This window comes from Schistocerca piceifrons, chromosome 1 (genome assembly GCF_021461385.2).
Source record: "Schistocerca piceifrons isolate TAMUIC-IGC-003096 chromosome 1, iqSchPice1.1, whole genome shotgun sequence".
NCBI lineage: Eukaryota > Metazoa > Arthropoda > Insecta > Orthoptera > Acrididae > Schistocerca > Schistocerca piceifrons.
The window spans coordinates 396,153,604-396,168,972 of NC_060138.1; the positions used below are offsets into that span (position 1 = coordinate 396,153,604).

The window sequence follows — 15,369 nt, forward strand, 5'->3', positions numbered from 1 at the left end:
TGGCGGCATTTTTGGAGAGGAAAAGGTAGGGCTATAGGGGAGGTAGGAGGGAAAAAAAGTGTAGTATCTGTTCTTATCAGCTTAATATCTGATACGTCCTGCATCACACGACCAGAATATTAAACTCATTTTTGGCTTCTGACGGAGTGCTAGGGGCTTGCTCCACCTCTGTAGCGGGTTGGCCCGGCATTGCAGTACCGCTGGGATCGGCCCACCTAAAATTAATTAAAACACAGCCTGAAATGGGTTAACATTCTGCAGTGATCAGATATTCCGCTGGTAGCAAAACTTGTCGTAGTTGTTGATGTGCCCAGTAGTTAGTTGCTTACACACCACGATTTCTTTTAATTAATTTAAGATTATCTTACGTAATTTTTTTTTTTTTTTTTTTTTTGCGGTTAGCCGGACCGCACTTGCAGCCGCATTACGCTAGGCTGGTAATTTATGGGGGCACAGGACAGTGCCTTCGGATGCCTCGTTAGCGTCTCTTATGGTCTGGTCACAGATAATTTTAATTAAATTGTTTGGAGTTATAACCTTAGCTCCTCGCGAACGTCGTCGTCGTCGCCGCCGCACGCACGCAGAATACGTGTGTACACACGCACACACACATATGCAGTAGGTGGTGGACGACGTAAGCACTCGGCTAGGTGTAGCTCGCGCCAGTATAGCTCGCACCGGCCTGACGCTGCTGTGGGGCGGCCTCACGGCTTCTCCACTGCCCTGGCAGCTAGCGGCGTTCAAATAGGAGTCGCAGTTTACTCCTCGACATGGAGGGTAGTACTGGGCTGTTGACGAGTGCTCTCGTATATTGTCGTTCCTTCCGGCACTTGCTTTTGCGATGTTTTCGACGGTCGCCTGTTGCCATATCAGCCCGCACCACCGTATGTCACTCCCTCATGTGGAACGCACACGCTGCAAGCATTTAGGCCCTGACACTGCGGTTTTTCATCTCTGGCGGTACTCCGCAAGGATACCGCCCTTCGATTGTGCCATTCCAGCACTAATCGAAGTGCTAGGTTTTCCGGCCTGTTAGGAGACCGCTTCTGCAAAATGTGCGAGGAGATTTTTGCTGGTTGCGAGCTACCCGCCGATTTTCTAGCTGTACGTATTGGCTTTAATCCAAAGGTCACAGGTCACTGATGGGCTAAAGACGTACGTCCCATCACCGTTCTTAACACTGATTATAAGTTGGTGGCACGAAGTGTGGCTCCACGTCTTAAACAGGGAATGAATAAGGTACTTTGTCCCACTCAATCATGTGGCGTTTCGAATCGAACCACCTTCACCGCTGCTTCTATATACCGTGATGCTGTCTTACTCACCCACCGCCGACGCTCGAACCCCGGCTGCAATTGATCCCTAGATTTCGCCGGTGCCTCCGATAGGGTCTCCCATCCTACCTGCTGGCCGTTATGTAGCGGATGGGTTTCGGGGAGCACTTCATAAGAGTCATCCGGCACTTCTTGGATGGAGCAAATTCCACAATCATTGTGAACGGTTGCAGATCACGACCAATTCCCATCAGACGATCAGTTCGACAAGGGTGTCCCTTGTCAGTGTATTTTATCGCTTTGGCGCTGTACCCCATGCTGCGTGACATCGGACGCATGGTCGATGGTGTTCCTTTCCCAGGCGTCACCTTCCGCAGTGTGGCGTAGGCGGATGGTGTAGGTGTGTTTGTAGCAAACGCCAGGGACATCGATTCGGTTCGCCGAGTCCTCCACGTTTATGAACGAGCATCCGGTGCCATGTTAAAATCCAACAAAATGGTGCTAATCCCACTAGGACCACGATCATTGACCATCGAACGCCCATGCTACCGGATTGTAGGGGAACAACGTATCTTGGGTCTTGAGGTGACTGCCTGTCCACAGCGCATGTTAACACTCACGTGCAGGCGGATTCTCACGCGCATCAGAGGACTTTGCGTGAGTCACACTGATCAACGACTCGACCTCCATCAACGAATCCAACTGATTAATACTTACATCCTATCACGGGCATGGTATGTAGCACAACTCCTTACGCTACCGAAACAAACCAGCAGAGCCATCTCACAAACAGTATATTGCCTATTGTGGCGGCGTGCACTATTCAAAGTTGATGCACAGACTTGTACACTGCCAAAAGTCGATAGTCGCCTTGGACTCATTGACTTTCCCCACAAATGTGCGGCAATCCTGATTCACCGTATCGCCACTTTGCGTGAGATTGACCCAGGTGGGACAACAGCGGTGCTTTTCGACCGTTATCGCCTACAATCGGCGCGTGCACCAGTATGCTTGACACATATTCCATTCCGGATGACGACAGTCAAGGACTATCACCTCAATCAAAGTTACATCCTAGCAGTGGCCACCGACAAAGCACGCACATCGAAGCGCCTTTACTAGGCGCTTCGAGGCCAGCTCACACCACACAAATTGGAGGACAGACGACCGTCGGTCATCTGGCACCACGCTTGGGCTAATATCAACCACCTAGCCCTTACCACAGAAGTTTCAGCGCTATGGTATCGCGTTGTAAACAATTTAATACCCACTAATCATCGCCTGGCGGCCATCCTCCTATGGCCCTCGGCTGCTTGCGGCCGATGTGGTGACGTAGACACCAGAGAGCATCGTCTCCTATGCCCTCACGTCACAGAAGTGTGGGACCTTGCACGTGTGCTATTAACGCTGATCGGTGGGACTACACTGGACTATGTGTCAGTCGACTGGTTCCTTACCCCTGATATTCAGACCAACCCCCGAACACGACGTAACGCAATGGTGTGTCTCTTGGGCCAAACTATTTTCACGATCTATGACCTTTGCCTCGCAGAAGCTGTCTCTTTCATGGACTACCTTTGGAGCCAGCATCGCCTGGCGGAATCTGCCTGGAAATATACCATTACTTTTGCAAGATTTCTTAAAGTTGCAATGGTTGATGGTTATCAAAAGGTGTTCCGGGCTAACTAAGGCACCTCGTATAAGAATTGCCTGAGTGTACCCCTGGATCTTTGTCACTCGGACTTTCAAACTACCCTTGACTTACCCATACCCCAGATTTGATATTGGCCTTCTGGGCATCACTAGAGTAGACTGTTCTGTGATACTGATAATATGGAAATTGGTAACATGCGAATTGTGTGAACCTTGTATGAAAAATTATTGGAAAATTGGAAAACGCATAATCTATCTTAGAGGATTATTACTTTGTTAATTCTATGGGCGATGGGATTATCTCGCCAGTTCGTTTGAGTGTGCTGCGTCGCTGTTTTTTTTTTATTTTGCCTTCATTTCTGTCTTTATTTATTTCTTTCTATTTAGTTTTTAAAATCATCACTTGCCTCACACCTGCAGAGGGAGGTGTGTTTCTGAGTAGTGTGTCGTCGCCCCCTGAGGCATAGCAGAGTATGCCTCCGCTTTTATTTTCGGTTTATGGCAATAAGTCTTGCTACTAACAACACCCTGCTTTACGTGCTGCGTCGACACTAGAGGATGGCGGCATTTTTGGAGAGGAAAAGGTAGGGCTATATGGGAGGTAGGAGGGAAAAAAAGTGTAGTATCTGTTCTTATCAGCTTAATATCTGATACGTCCTGCATCACACGACCAGAATATTAAACTCATTTTTGGCTTCTGACGGAGTGCTAGGGGCTTGCTCCACCTCTGTAGCGGGTTGGCCCGGCATTGCAGTACCGCCGGGATCGGCCCACCTAAAATTAATTAAAACACAGCCTGAAATGGGTTAACATTCTGCAGTGATCAGATATTCCGCTGGTAGCAAAACTTGTCGTAGTTGTTGATGTGCCCAGTAGTTAGTTGCTTACACACCACGATTTCTTTTAATTAATTTAAGATTATCTTAAGTAATTTTTTTTTTTTTTTTTTTGCGGTTAGCCGGACCGCACTTGCAGCCGCATTACGCTAGGCTGGTAATTTATGGGGGCACAGGACAGTGCCTTCGGATGCCTCGTTAGCGTCTCTTATGGTCTGGTCACAGATAATTTTAATTAAATTGTTTGGAGTTATAACCTTAGCTCCTCGCGAACGTCGTCGTCGTCGCCGCCGCACACACGCAGAATACGTGTGTACACACGCACACACACATATGGTGGACGACGTAAGCACTCGGCTAGGTGTAGCTCGCGCCAGTATAGCTCGCACCGGCCTGACGCTGCTGTGGGGCGGCCTCACGGCTTCTCCACTGCCCTGGCAGCTAGCGGCGTTCAAATAGGAGTCGCAGTTTACTCCTCGACATGGAGGGTAGTACTGGGCTGTTGACGAGTGCTCTCGTATATTGTCGTTCCTTCCGGCACTTGCTTTTGCGATGTTTTCGACGGTCGCCTGTTGCCATATCAGCCCGCACCACCGTATGTCACTCCCTCATGTGGAACGCACACGCTGCAAGCATTTAGGCCCTGACACTGCGGTTTTTCATCTCTGGCGGTACTCCGCAAGGATACCGCCCTTCGATTGTGCCATTCCAGCACTAATCGAAGTGCTAGGTTTTCCGGCCTGTTAGGAGACCGCTTCTGCAAAATGTGCGAGGAGATTTTTGCTGGTTGCGAGCTACCCGCCGATTTTCTAGCTGTACGTATTGGCTTTAATCCAAAGGTCACAGGTCACTGATGGGCTAAAGACGTACGTCCCATCACCGTTCTTAACACTGATTATAAGTTGGTGGCACGAAGTGTGGCTTCACGTCTTAAACAGGGAATGAATAAGGTACTTTGTCCCACTCAATCATGTGGCGTTTCGAATCGAACCACCTTCACCGCTGCTTCTATATACCGTGATGCTGTCTTACTCACCCACCGCCGACGCTCGAACCCCGGCTGCAATTGATCCCTAGATTTCGCCGGTGCCTCCGATAGGGTCTCCCATCCTACCTGCTGGCCGTTATGTAGCGGATGGGTTTCGGGGAGCACTTCATAAGAGTCATCCGGCACTTCTTGGATGGAGCAAATTCCACAATCATTGTGAACGGTTGCAGATCACGACCAATTCCCATCAGACGATCAGTTCGACAAGGGTGTCCCTTGTCAGTGTATTTTATCGCTTTGGCGCTGTACCCCATGCTGCGTGACATCGGACGGATGGTCGATGGTGTTCCTTTCCCAGGCGTCACCTTCCGCAGTGTGGCGTAGGCGGATGGTGTAGGTGTGTTTGTAGCAAACGCCAGGGACATCGATTCGGTTCGCCGAGTCCTCCACGTTTATGAACGAGCATCCGGTGCCATGTTAAAATCCAACAAAATGGTGCTAATCCCACTAGGACCACGATCATTGACCATCGAACGCCCATGCTACCGGATTGTAGGGGAACAACGTATCTTGGGTCTTGAGGTGACTGCCTGTCCACAGCGCATGTTAACACTCACGTGCAGGCGGATTCTCACGCGCATCAGAGGACTTTGCGTGAGTCACACTGATCAACGACTCGACCTCCATCAACGAATCCAACTGATTAATACTTACATCCTATCACGGGCATGGTATGTAGCATAACTCCTTACGCTACCGAAACAAACCAGCAGAGCCATCTCACAAACAGTATATTGCCTATTGTGGCGGCGTGCACTATTCAAAGTTGATGCACAGACTTGTACACTGCCAAAAGTCGATAGTCGCCTTGGACTCATTGACTTTCCCCACAAATGTGCGGCAATCCTGATTCACCGTATCGCCACTTTGCGTGAGATTGACCCAGGTGGGACAACAGCGGTGCTTTTCGACCGTTATCGCCTACAATCGGCGCGTGCACCAGTATGCTTGACACATATTCCATTCCGGATGACGACAGTCAAGGACTATCAGCTCAATCAAAGTTACATCCTAGCAGTGGCCACCGACAAGGCACGCACATCGAAGCGCCTTTACTAGGCGCTTCGAGGCCAGCTCACACCACACAAATTGGAGGACAGACGACCGTCGGTCATCTGGCACCACGCTTGGGCTAATATCAACCACCTAGCCCTTCCCACAGAAGTTTCAGCGCTATGGTATCGCGTTGTAAACAATTTAATACCCACTAATCATCGCCTGGCGGCCATCCTCCTATGGCCCTCGGCTGCTTGCGGCCGATGTGGTGACGTAGACACCAGAGAGCATCGTCTCCTATGCCCTCACGTCACAGAAGTGTGGGACCTTGCACGTGTGCTATTAACGCTGATCGGTGGGACTACACTGGACTATGTGTCAGTCGACTGGTTCCTTAACCCTGGTATTCAGACCAACCCCCGAACACGACGTAACGCAATGGTGTGTCTCTTGGGCCAAACCATTTTCACGATCTATGACCTTTGCCTCGCAGATGCTGTCTCTTTCATGGACTACCTTTGGAGCCAGCATCGCCTGGCGGAATCTGACCGGAAATATACCATTACTTTTGCAAGATTTCTTAAAGTTGCAATGGTTCATGGTTATCAAAAGGTGTTCCGGGCTAACTAAGGCACCTCGTATAAGAATTGCCTGAGTGTACCCCTGGATCTTTGTCACTCGGACTTTCAAACTACCCTTGACTTACCCATACCCCAGATTTGATATTGGCCTTCTGGGCATCACTAGAGTAGACTGTTCTGTGATACTGATAATATGGAAATTGGTAACATGCGAATTGTGTGAACCTTGTATGAAAAATTATTGGAAAATTGGAAAACGCATAATCTATCTTAGAGGATTATTACTTTGTTAATTCTATGGGCGATTGGATTATCTCGCCAGTTCGTTTGAGTGTGCTGCGTCGCTGTTTTTTTTTTTATTTTGCCTTCATTTCTGTCTTTATTTATTTCTTTCTATTTAGTTTTTAAAATCATCACTTGCCTCACACCTGCAGAGGGAGGTGTGTTTCTGAGTAGTGTGTCGTCGCCCCCTGAGGCATAGCAGAGTATGCCTCCGCTTTTATTTTCGGTTTATGGCAATAAGTCTTGCTACTAACAACACCCTGCTTTACGTGCTGCGTCGACACTAGAGGATGGCGGCAATTTTGGAGAGGAAAAGGTAGGGCTATAGGGGAGGTAGGAGGGAAAAAAAGTGTAGTATCTGTTCTTATCAGCTTAATATCTGATACGTCCTGCATCACACGACCAGAATATTAAACTCATTTTTGGCTTCTGACGGAGTGCTAGGGGCTTGCTCCACCTCTGTAGCGGGTTGGCCCGGCATTGCAGTACCGCCGGGATCGGCCCACCTAAAATTAATTAAAACACAGCCTGAAATGGGTTAACATTCTGCAGTGATCAGATATTCCGCTGGTAGCAAAACTTGTCGTAGTTGTTGATGTGCCCAGTAGTTAGTTGCTTACACACCACGATTTCTTTTAATTAATTTAAGATTATCTTAAGTAATTTTTTTTTTTTTTTTGCGGTTAGCCGGACCGCACTTGCAGCCGCATTACGCTAGGCTGGTAATTTATGGGGGCACAGGACAGTGCCTTCGGATGCCTCGTTAGCGTCTCTTATGGTCTGGTCACAGATAATTTTAATTAAATTGTTTGGAGTTATAACCTTAGCTCCTCGCGAACGTCGTCGTCGTCGCCGCCGCACACACGCAGAATACGTGTGTACACACGCACACACACATATGCAGTAGGTGGTGGACGACGTAAGCACTCGGCTAGGTGTAGCTCGCGCCAGTATAGCTCGCACCGGCCTGACGCTGCTGTGGGGCGGCCTCACGGCTTCTCCACTGCCCTGGCAGCTAGCGGCGTTCAAATAGGAGTCGCAGTTTACTCCTCGACATGGAGGGTAGTACTGGGCTGTTGACGAGTGCTCTCGTATATTGTCGTTCCTTCCGGCACTTGCTTTTGCGATGTTTTCGACGGTCGCCTGTTGCCATATCAGCCCGCACCACCGTATGTCACTCCCTCATGTGGAACGCACACGCTGCAAGCATTTAGGCCCTGACACTGCGGTTTTTCATCTCTGGCGGTACTCCGCAAGGATACCGCCCTTCGATTGTGCCATTCCAGCACTAATCGAAGTGCTAGGTTTTCCGGCCTGTTAGGAGACCGCTTCTGCAAAATGTGCGAGGAGATTTTTGCTGGTTGCGAGCTACCCGCCGATTTTCTAGCTGTACGTATTGGCTTTAATCCAAAGGTCACAGGTCACTGATGGGCTAAAGACGTACGTCCCATCACCGTTCTTAACACTGATTATAAGTTGGTGGCACGAAGTGTGGCTTCACGTCTTAAACAGGGAATGAATAAGGTACTTTGTCCCACTCAATCATGTGGCGTTTCGAATCGAACCACCTTCACCGCTGCTTCTATATACCGTGATGCTGTCTTACTCACCCACCGCCGACGCTCGAACCCCGGCTGCAATTGATCCCTAGATTTCTCCGGTGCCACCGATAGGGTCTCCCATCCTACCTGCTGGCCGTTATGTAGCGGATGGGTTTCGGGGAGCACTTCATAAGAGTCATCCGGCACTTCTTGGATGGAGCAAATTCCACAATCATTGTGAACGGTTGCAGATCACGACCAATTCCCATCAGACGATCAGTTCGACAAGGGTGTCCCTTGTCAGTGTATTTTATCGCTTTGGCGCTGTACCCCATGCTGCGTGACATCGGACGGATGGTCGATGGTGTTCCTTTCCCAGGCGTCACCTTCCGCAGTGTGGCGTAGGCGGATGGTGTAGGTGTGTTTGTAGCAAACGCCAGGGACATCGATTCGGTTCGCCGAGTCCTCCACGTTTATGAACGAGCATCCGGTGCCATGTTAAAATCCAACAAAGTGGTGCTAATCCCACTAGGACCACGATCATTGACCATCGAACGCCCATGCTACCGGATTGTAGGGGAACAACGTATCTTGGGTCTTGAGGTGACTGCCTGTCCACAGCGCATGTTAACACTCACGTGCAGGCGGATTCTCACGCGCATCAGAGGACTTTGCGTGAGTCACACTGATCAACGACTCGACCTCCATCAACGAATCCAACTGATTAATACTTACATCCTATCACGGGCATGGTATGTAGCATAACTCCTTACGCTACCGAAACAAACCAGCAGAGCCATCTCACAAACAGTATATTGCCTATTGTGGCGGCGTGCACTATTCAAAGTTGATGCACAGACTTGTACACTGCCAAAAGTCGATAGTCGCCTTGGACTCATTGACTTTCCCCACAAATGTGCGGCAATCCTGATTCACCGTATCGCCACTTTGCGTGAGATTGACCCAGGTGGGACAACAGCGGTGCTTTTCGACCGTTATCGCCTACAATCGGCGCGTGCACCAGTATGCTTGACACATATTCCATTCCGGATGACGACAGTCAAGGACTATCAGCTCAATCAAAGTTACATCCTAGCAGTGGCCACCGACAAGGCACGCACATCGAAGCGCCTTTACTAGGCGCTTCGAGGCCAGCTCACACCACACAAATTGGAGGACAGACGACCGTCGGTCATCTGGCACCACGCTTGGGCTAATATCAACCACCTAGCCCTTCCCACAGAAGTTTCAGCGCTATGGTATCGCGTTGTAAACAATTTAATACCCACTAATCATCGCCTGGCGGCCATCCTCCTATGGCCCTCGGCTGCTTGCGGCCGATGTGGTGACGTAGACACCAGAGAGCATCGTCTCCTATGCCCTCACGTCACAGAAGTGTGGGACCTTGCACGTGTGCTATTAACGCTGATCGGTGGGACTACACTGGACTATGTGTCAGTCGACTGGTTCCTTAACCCTGGTATTCAGACCAACCCCCGAACACGACGTAACGCAATGGTGTGTCTCTTGGGCCAAACCATTTTCACGATCTATGACCTTTGCCTCGCAGATGCTGTCTCTTTCATGGACTACCTTTGGAGCCAGCATCGCCTGGCGGAATCTGACCGGAAATATACCATTACTTTTGCAAGATTTCTTAAAGTTGCAATGGTTCATGGTTATCAAAAGGTGTTCCGGGCTAACTAAGGCACCTCGTATAAGAATTGCCTGAGTGTACCCCTGGATCTTTGTCACTCGGACTTTCAAACTACCCTTGACTTACCCATACCCCAGATTTGATATTGGCCTTCTGGGCATCACTAGAGTAGACTGTTCTGTGATACTGATAATATGGAAATTGGTAACATGCGAATTGTGTGAACCTTGTATGAAAAATTATTGGAAAATTGGAAAACGCATAATCTATCTTAGAGGATTATTACTTTGTTAATTCTATGGGCGATTGGATTATCTCGCCAGTTCGTTTGAGTGTGCTGCGTCGCTGTTTTTTTTTTATTTTGCCTTCATTTCTGTCTTTATTTATTTCTTTCTATTTAGTTTTTAAAATCATCACTTGCCTCACACCTGCAGAGGGAGGTGTGTTTCTGAGTAGTGTGTCGTCGCCCCCTGAGGCATAGCAGAGTATGCCTCCGCTTTTATTTTCGGTTTATGGCAATAAGTCTTGCTACTAACAACACCCTGCTTTACGTGCTGCGTCGACACTAGAGGATGGCGGCAATTTTGGAGAGGAAAAGGTAGGGCTATAGGGGAGGTAGGAGGGAAAAAAAGTGTAGTATCTGTTCTTATCAGCTTAATATCTGATACGTCCTGCATCACACGACCAGAATATTAAACTCATTTTTGGCTTCTGACGGAGTGCTAGGGGCTTGCTCCACCTCTGTAGCGGGTTGGCCCGGCATTGCAGTACCGCCGGGATCGGCCCACCTAAAATTAATTAAAACACAGCCTGAAATGGGTTAACATTCTGCAGTGATCAGATATTCCGCTGGTAGCAAAACTTGTCGTAGTTGTTGATGTGCCCAGTAGTTAGTTGCTTACACACCACGATTTCTTTTAATTAATTTAAGATTATCTTAAGTAATTTTTTTTTTTTTTTTTTTTTTTTTTGCGGTTAGCCGGACCGCACTTGCAGCCGCATTACGCTAGGCTGGTAATTTATGGGGGCACAGGACAGTGCCTTCGGATGCCTCGTTAGCGTCTCTTATGGTCTGGTCACAGATAATTTTAATTAAATTGTTTGGAGTTATAACCTTAGCTCCTCACGAACGTCGTCGTCGTCGTCGTCGCCGCCGCACGCACGCAGAATACGTGTGTACACACGCACACACACATGTGCAGTAGGTGGTGGACGACGTAAGCACTCGGCTAGGTGTAGCTCGCGCCAGTATAGCTCGCACCGGCCTGACGCTGCTGTGGGGCGGCCTCACGGCTTCTCCACTGCCCTGGCAGCTAGCGGCGTTCAAATAGGAGTCGCAGTTTACTCCTCGACATGGAGGGTAGTACTGGGCTGTTGACGAGTGCTCTCGTATATTGTCGTTCCTTCCGGCACTTGCTTTTGCGATGTTTTCGACGGTCGCCTGTTACCATATCAGCCCGCACCACCGTATGTCACTCCCTCATGTGGAACGCACACGCTGCAAGCATTTAGGCCCTGACACTGCGGTTTTTCATCTCTGGCGGTACTCCGCAAGGATACCGCCCTTCGATTGTGCCATTCCAGCACTAATCGAAGTGCTAGGTTTTCCGGCCTGTTAGGAGACCGCTTCTGCAAAATGTGCGAGGAGATTTTTGCTGGTTGCGAGCTACCCGCCGATTTTCTAGCTGTACGTATTGGCTTTAATCCAAAGGTCACAGGTCACTGATGGGCTAAAGACGTACGTCCCATCACCGTTCTTAACACTGATTATAAGTTGGTGGCACGAAGTGTGGCTTCACGTCTTAAACAGGGAATGAATAAGGTACTTTGTCCCACTCAATCATGTGGCGTTTCGAATCGAACCACCTTCACCGCTGCTTCTATATACCGTGATGCTGTCTTACTCACCCACCGCCGACGCTCGAACCCCGGCTGCAATTGATCCCTAGATTTCGCCGGTGCCTCCGATAGGGTCTCCCATCCTACCTGCTGGCCGTTATGTAGCGGATGGGTTTCGGGGAGCACTTCATAAGAGTCATCCGGCACTTCTTGGATGGAGCAAATTCCACAATCATTGTGAACGGTTGCAGATCACGACCAATTCCCATCAGACGATCAGTTCGACAAGGGTGTCCCTTGTCAGTGTATTTTATCGCTTTGGCGCTGTACCCCATGCTGCGTGACATCGGACGGATGGTCGATGGTGTTCCTTTCCCAGGCGTCACCTTCCGCAGTGTGGCGTAGGCGGATGGTGTAGGTGTGTTTGTAGCAAACGCCAGGGACATCGATTCGGTTCGCCGAGTCCTCCACGTTTATGAACGAGCATCCGGTGCCATGTTAAAATCCAACAAAATGGTGCTAATCCCACTAGGACCACGATCATTGACCATCGAACGCCCATGCTACCGGATTGTAGGGGAACAACGTATCTTGGGTCTTGAGGTGACTGCCTGTCCACAGCGCATGTTAACACTCACGTGCAGGCGGATTCTCACGCGCATCAGAGGACTTTGCGTGAGTCACACTGATCAACGACTCGACCTCCATCAACGAATCCAACTGATTAATACTTACATCCTATCACGGGCATGGTATGTAGCACAACTCCTTACGCTACCGAAACAAACCAGCAGAGCCATCTCACAAACAGTATATTGCCTATTGTGGCGGCGTGCACTATTCAAAGTTGATGCACAGACTTGTACACTGCCAAAAGTCGATAGTCGCCTTGGACTCATTGACTTTCCCCACAAATGTGCGGCAATCCTGATTCACCGTATCGCCACTTTGCGTGAGATTGACCCAGGTGGGACAACAGCGGTGCTTTTCGACCGTTATCGCCTACAATCGGCGCGTGCACCAGTATGCTTGACACATATTCCATTCCGGATGACGACAGTCAAGGACTATCACCTCAATCAAAGTTACATCCTAGCAGTGGCCACCGACAAGGCACGCACATCGAAGCGCCTTTACTAGGCGCTTCGAGGCCAGCTCACACCACACAAATTGGAGGACAGACGACCGTCGGTCATCTGGCACCACGCTTGGGCTAATATCAACCACCTAGCCCTTCCCACAGAAGTTTCAGCGCTATGGTATCGCGTTGTAAACAATTTAATACCCACTAATCATCGCCTGGCGGCCATCCTCCTATGGCCCTCGGCTGCTTGCGGCCGATGTGGTGACGTAGACAACAGAGAGCATCGTCTCCTATGCCCTCACGTCACAGAAGTGTGGGACCTTGCACGTGTGCTATTAACGCTGATCGGTGGGACTACACTGGACTATGTGTCAGTCGACTGGTTCCTTAACCCTGGTATTCAGACCAACCCCCGAACACGACGTAACGCAATGGTGTGTCTCTTGGGCCAAACCATTTTCACGATCTATGACCTTTGCCTCGCAGATGCTGTCTCTTTCATGGACTACCTTTGGAGCCAGCATCGCCTGGCGGAATCTGACCGGAAATATACCATTACTTTTGCAAGATTTCTTAAAGTTGCAATGGTTGATGGTTATCAAAAGGTGTTCCGGGCTAACTAAGGCACCTCGTATAAGAATTGCCTGAGTGTACCCCTGGATCTTTGTCACTCGGACTTTCAAACTACCCTTGACTTACCCATACCCCAGATTTGATATTGGCCTTCTGGGCATCACTAGAGTAGACTGTTCTGTGATACTGATAATATGGAAATTGGTAACATGCGAATTGTGTGAACCTTGTATGAAAAATTATTGGAAAATTGGAAAACGCAAAATCTATCTTAGAGGATTATTACTTTGTTAATTCTATGGGCGATGGGATTATCTCGCCAGTTCGTTTGAGTGTGCTGCGTCGTTGTTTTTTTTTTATTTTGCCTTCATTTCTGTCTTTATTTATTTCTTTCTATTTAGTTTTTAAAATCATCACTTGCCTCACACCTGCAGAGGGAGGTGTGTTTCTGAGTAGTGTGTCGTCGCCCCCTGAGGCATAGCAGAGTATGCCTCCGCTTTTATTTTCGGTTTATGGCAATAAGTCTTGCTACTAACAACACCCTGCTTTACGTGCTGCGTCGACACTAGAGGATGGCGGCATTTTTGGAGAGGAAAAGGTAGGGCTATAGGGGAGGTAGGAGGGAAAAAATGTGTAGTATCTGTTCTTATCAGCTTAATATCTGATACGTCCTGCATCACACGACCAGAATATTAAACTCATTTTTGGCTTCTGACGGAGTGCTAGGGGCTTGCTCCACCTCTGTAGCGGGTTGGCCCGGCATTGCAGTACCGCCGGGATCGGCCCACCTAAAATTAATTAAAACACAGCCTGAAATGGGTTAACATTCTGCAGTGATCAGATATTCCGCTGGTAGCAAAACTTGTCGTAGTTGTTGATGTGCCCAGTAGTTAGTTGCTTACACACCACGATTTCTTTTAATTAATTTAAGATTATCTTAAGTAATTTTTTTTTTTTTTTTTTTTTTTTTTGCGGTTAGCCGGACCGCACTTGCAGCCGCATTACGCTAGGCTGGTAATTTATGGGGGCACAGGACAGTGCCTTCGGATGCCTCGTTAGCGTCTCTTATGGTCTGGTCACAGATAATTTTAATTAAATTGTTTGGAGTTATAACCTTAGCTCCTCACGAACGTCGTCGTCGTCGTCGTCGCCGCCGCACGCACGCAGAATACGTGTGTACACACGCACACACACATGTGCAGTAGGTGGTGGACGACGTAAGCACTCGGCTAGGTGTAGCTCGCGCCAGTATAGCTCGCACCGGCCTGACGCTGCTGTGGGGCGGCCTCACGGCTTCTCCACTGCCCTGGCAGCTAGCGGCGTTCAAATAGGAGTCGCAGTTTACTCCTCGACATGGAGGGTAGTACTGGGCTGTTGACGAGTGCTCTCGTATATTGTCGTTCCTTCCGGCACTTGCTTTTGCGATGTTTTCGACGGTCGCCTGTTACCATATCAGCCCGCACCACCGTATGTCACTCCCTCATGTGGAACGCACACGCTGCAAGCATTTAGGCCCTGACACTGCGGTTTTTCATCTCTGGCGGTACTCCGCAAGGATACCGCCCTTCGATTGTGCCATTCCAGCACTAATCGAAGTGCTAGGTTTTCCGGCCTGTTAGGAGACCGCTTCTGCAAAATGTGCGAGGAGATTTTTGCTGGTTGCGAGCTACCCGCCGATTTTCTAGCTGTACGTATTGGCTTTAATCCAAAGGTCACAGGTCACTGATGGGCTAAAGACGTACGTCCCATCACCGTTCTTAACACTGATTATAAGTTGGTGGCACGAAGTGTGGCTTCACGTCTTAAACAGGGAATGAATAAGGTACTTTGTCCCACTCAATCATGTGGCGTTTCGAATCGAACCACCTTCACCGCTGCTTCTATATACCGTGATGCTGTCTTACTCACCCACCGCCGACGCTCGAACCCCGGCTGCAATTGATCCCTAGATTTCGCCGGTGCCTCCGATAGGGTCTCCCATCCTACCTGCTGGCCGTTATGTAGC

General features: G+C 49.2%; 2 non-coding genes and 3 pseudogenes across 2 annotated transcripts; all 5 read left to right on the plus strand.

Moving 5' to 3' along the window:
• The first annotated feature begins 7 nt into the window (after positions 1–7).
• LOC124721200 lies at positions 8–220 on the plus strand (annotated as a pseudogene).
• Positions 221–3,493: 3,273 nt separating this feature from the next.
• Positions 3,494–3,706, plus strand: LOC124720650 (annotated as a pseudogene).
• Positions 3,707–6,988: 3,282 nt separating this feature from the next.
• On the plus strand, positions 6,989–7,181 carry LOC124721159. The gene has a single exon (XR_007006282.1). It is a non-coding gene; the product is annotated as a U2 spliceosomal RNA (small nuclear RNA).
• A 3,287-nt stretch (positions 7,182–10,468) lies between these two features.
• On the plus strand, positions 10,469–10,661 carry LOC124721163. The gene has a single exon (XR_007006283.1). It is a non-coding gene; the product is annotated as a U2 spliceosomal RNA (small nuclear RNA).
• A 3,283-nt stretch (positions 10,662–13,944) lies between these two features.
• Positions 13,945–14,157, plus strand: LOC124721144 (annotated as a pseudogene).
• The last annotated feature ends 1,212 nt before the right edge of the window (positions 14,158–15,369 follow it).